This window comes from Phalaenopsis equestris, unplaced genomic scaffold (genome assembly GCF_001263595.1).
Source record: "Phalaenopsis equestris unplaced genomic scaffold, ASM126359v1 Scaffold001303, whole genome shotgun sequence".
NCBI lineage: Eukaryota > Viridiplantae > Streptophyta > Magnoliopsida > Asparagales > Orchidaceae > Phalaenopsis > Phalaenopsis equestris.
Genome location: NW_018165742.1, coordinates 312180 through 317303, shown reverse-complemented (window position 1 = coordinate 317303; position 5124 = coordinate 312180).

The window sequence follows — 5124 nt, the reverse complement described above, 5'->3', positions numbered from 1 at the left end:
TCGAAAATATGAGATAAGTGTCATAAATAATAAAATACTACAAACTCATTCAGGATAAAGTGTGACGAGTGAGAGCTATCTCTTAAACCTATAAAGGACTCTAGAATTACTTAAGCAAGGAAGATTATAACATCCATTAGGTATGCTGTTGTAAACTCCAAATGAAATTTGGTTTCTTCTGAAACTCCAAAAGTAATTATGCTCGTATTGGACAACTCCAGAGAAAATTGACCTCCTATAAAGTTGCACCAAAGGGACAAAACCATTAATCCTATTGAGGCAAAGCAAACAAATGCCTCAAGGTATGAGATTTCAAGCTCTTACATTAAACAACTAATAGGGCAACCTATTGTGTTTAATCAGCAAGCAAAAACATATATAGGACCCGCATGATACATAGATATTACGACATTATTACAAAATGTAGAAGCATTACTTAGAATCATACACTTGTCTAAATCTACCATAATCATGATAAAAATAAAAAATAAAAAAAAAATCAAGGAATTTTTCAAAGAAAATAATGCAGCAAATCATTATATTCATACATATTAATTAAAAAGATTTTAATAATTAATAACTATTTCCATCCTTGTCTTTGCCTTGGTGTACTTCCACGTGGGAAAATCAAATGGTTCCCAAGAGAATGAAATAATACCTGCATGATGGAGAAAATCATTTGCAAAAATAATTGATACAAAAAATATTTTTTTCATTGATTTTCATAATAATTTATATCACCATATTAATGTTAATTTTAATTATTATATATTTTTTTTTAATTTCAAGTTACAATCTGAGAAGTCTATGATGTTTATCTTTGTTTGAATTTAGTTTGGTGGGTTTTTTTTTGACATTGATTTGGTGACATTGCCACCCAATCCTTTAGTGAGGATTGGTTTAGTTCCCCTTATATCATCCATCTATTTATTTATCAACAACATATATTAGCCTTCCGCTCTCTTCATTTGTCCTTATATCATCCATCTATTTATTTATCAACCACATAAATTAGCTTCCCTCTCTCTCCATTTGTCCATATATAAGCAATCTATTTACCTATGAACCACATAAATTAGCTTCTTTCTCTCTTCATTTGTCAAATAATATCAATGCTAAAAGTTCGTATGTGTTTGCGTAAATAACAATATAGTGACTTTATTTCCTCGAATCTTTAGGATTTGTTGGGAATAATTTTTATTTTCTACTTTTTTTTTATTTTTGTTTTTTCTCCTATTTTAAAAACAAGTTCATTTAGTATATTTTTTGCATGTTTTTATATTTTATTTTTAAAATTAAATTAGCTAATTTTTAAAAACACTCAAAATATATAAAACTTGCTTTGAGTGTTTTTAAAAAGATCCAAGCAAGTTATACAATACCAAATATGTTTTGTTTTAAATAAAAGCATAAACAAAACAAAATTAAAATTATAATAATAATTAAAAATATATATAAACATAACAAAAAATAAAAACAAAAAACAAAATTCAAATGTGATCCCAAATGAGGAAGCAAAAGTGATGTCAAACGAGCTCTTAGTTTTTAAAAGTTTGTGTTATTAAATTTCTTATTGTTTCTTTTGTATCATTCTTACGACTATATATATTGATTTCTGCAATTTTTCTTTAAGTATAGAATTATAGTGTTGATGTTGATTCTCAACATTGAATGTTACAGGTTGTGTTGAATATTACAATGAGAAAATGACATTGATTAGCAATCATGTAGACTAAGGGTCTATTTGGGGCAGCTGCAGTTTACTAAAAAACTGTTATGCAGCAGTTGTGTCAGGAAGTTGTTGTGGGAAAGTTGTGTTTGTTTATTTTGTACAGTTTTGCAACAATTGTGTTGCAGTTGTTTATGAAAAAAATGACATTTTTGCTCTTATACTACTGTATTATTTATAACACAATCAGTCCTGATTACCAATCTCAAAATCTAATCATTCATACGACTCAAAATAACTAATTAAACAACTTTCAGGATATAGTAAACTCTACCTAATTAAATAAAAACTCTTAAGATCTTCAACACCTCACAAAAAAAGGAAAAGAGAAATGTACATGCATGTCACACAATTCTTATGTATTTACATACCTAACACCCAAACTTTGATATTTACACCTATATGACCTTGGTGTCATAAACCTAGGCACAAAAAGTTGTATTTCACATTTGTGGTGTAAAATATTTGAGTTGTATGCATGTAAATATGAGTTTTTAAGTGTTAGACATGTAGATACATAAGAATGGCGCGTTATGTATATAAATGCCCCAATAAAATGTCATCCAACAAATGGAAAAGGTGTGGATGTTGGGACGGAGCAACTCAGTTTGGAGGAAGACGACAGCTGGGAGAAGTTTGAGGCTTCAATTCACCTGGGATCAAGTGAGAGATTGATTGGAAGGAGTTTGTCTTCAGAGGAAGAGAACACTGGGATGAAGGACTCGTGGGTTTGTGAGGCGATGAGTATGGCATTGTTACGGCTGGGCTTCGGCTCGAAGAAAGGAAGGCAGGAAACGTGGGCGTAGAAGTGAGTTGGGTTGATGGGGCAAAAGTTGTGGGAAACGAGGGAGAGGAGGGTTGTGTGAGAGAAGAGAAGAGCACGCCAGTGTTTGGTCGCGAAAAAAATGCAAGCCGCATTTTCCAAAACGTGATTGCACCGCAATATCAAAACGCTCCTTACTACGTTTTCGCACCGCACCACAAGTAAAAAGCTGCCTCAAACACACCCTTAAGGTTTAGGCTTATAATTCTAACAAAAAATTGAGCAATCACATATGTAATGTCATACTTGATTTTTGGGGGTACATGCCACGTAAAACATTGCCATTTACATATCCAACAACTAAAAGTCCATATTAACTATTCTAACACTCCTAGTCAAATTAAGTTGACGTCGTCTCTCTCTAGCAACTCTCCCCACCATTTTCGCCATCTCAAAGGCTTCCACTTTTTCTTCCTCTTCAAGTGGGGAAAAGGAAATACAAACAATATTTTGACGAGAGCATGTAAAGGTGTAAAAATACGACTGATGTTGTAAAGTCGAAGTTTTGCTAACAGGCAAGGCTGCCAGTAATAGAATCAACAGTTAACTTTGGCAAGATAGCTTAATATTTTTTGTGCTTTTTTTTTTCAACTATATAATAGTGTGGAAAATCTGGAAGAAATCAGTGATTTCCTTGATGGGGCGACCAACCATAAATATTCAACCTTGGAAGATTGAATTAGGAGATACTTTTGGAAACTTCTTAATTAGTTTTATTCTCTTTCTATTTATGTTTTTTGTTAATTTTATTTTAAAATATTTCATTTCTAAATATAGATTAGATATATTTAGTAGTTTTGTAACTTATGAGGAATTGGTTTTCCTACATACATGAATGATACATATGAATAATGAATGAAACAATTTTCCTCCCCTAGTAATTTATACATTGTATCAGAGCTTGGAAACACACCTGGGGCTGTAAACGAGCCGAGCTTGAGCAAGCCCAGGCCCGGCTCGTGTTCGGCTCGCTCGAATCTAGCTAGTGTTCGAAATCTGCTCGTGTTCGAAATGGCTCGTGAACAGTGTGTTCGTGTTCGGCTCGAATTACATTTTCATGTTCGTGTTCGGCTCGTGTTCGGCTCGAAAATGGCTCGTTAGAATATAAAATTATGCATTTACATGGAGTTAAAGAAAAAAGAATATAGTAAATATTAAGAATTAAAAATGAAGAATTTAGACTAAAGGTTTTAGTACCTCTCAAGGTCATGGTCATACAGAATAGAGTTGTCACCACTAGTGCGATATAGCTTCAATCCTAACAACCGAATAAATGGAGCCAAGAAGTTCTCCTTACAAACACAGTGAAGCCTGAATGGATTATGAACATATAGAAAACACTTAGGCTCAATGAAGGTAGAAACTTGTGTAATTAAAAAAATTAATGGTAATTTGACTGAAGTACAAATACGAGCAAATTCCACTTCTAGAATATCAAAATCAGTAAATGTGATTGGGATCAGACTCTAAAAGTTTGGGTGAGTCATCCTTACCAAAAAGTTTCTTTATGTGATGCATATAAAGAAATTGTTGCTGGATGAGTCATCTTCTTCTAATGAGTTTAACAGAAATATGGCTTTAGCAATGAGAGGTAAATTTGATAAATATTGGGGTGAATGTAATCTCTTAATGTCTATCGCAGCTGTTTTAGACCCTCGCTTGAAAATTAAGTTTTCAGTAAATGCGAGCATGCAATCAAAACTTTCTGGATTAACGGAATCACTTGACAACTTTGACGAAACATTGCCACTCGTAGAACTGGAACTTGCAATATCACTTGCGTAAGTATTGTAAATTTCTTACAAAACATCTTCTACTTGTTGAATTTTAGAGTCTGACTCAACAGATGTATATGTATTTGCAAAACTAAACTGTATAAACTTAATTTTCAAGCGAGGGTCTAAAACAGCTGTGATAGACATTAAGAGATTATATTCACCCCAATATTTATCAAATTTACCTCTCATTGCTAAAGCCATATTTCTGTTAAACTCATTAGAAGAAGATGACTCATCCAGCAACAATTTCTTTATATGCATCACATAAAGAAACTTTTTGGTAAGGATGACTCACCCAAACTTTTAGAGTCTGATCCCAATCGCATTTACTGATTTTGATATTCTAGAAGTGGAATTTGCTCGTATTTGTACTTCAGTCAAATTACCATTAATTTTTTTAATTACACAAGTTTCTACCTTCATTGAGCCTAAGTGTTTTCTATATGTTCATAATCCATTCAGGCTTCACTGTGTTTGTAAGGAGAACTTCTTGGCTCCATTTATTCGGTTGTTAGGATTGAAGCTATATCGCACTAGTGGTGACAACTCTATTCTGTATGACCATGACCTTGAGAGGTACTAAAACCTTTAGTCTAAATTCTTCATTTTTAATTCTTAATATTTACTATATTCTTTTTTCTTTAACTTCATGTAAATGCATCTTTTTTTTAGCAGTTTATCATCTTGGTTTTCCTTTTTTTATTAATTGTTTATTTTTTTTAAGTATTAAGATGTTTCATGCAGCTATGCGCATTTTGGTAAGGATGGCCACCAGGTTCCTCAAGAGCTCGTCA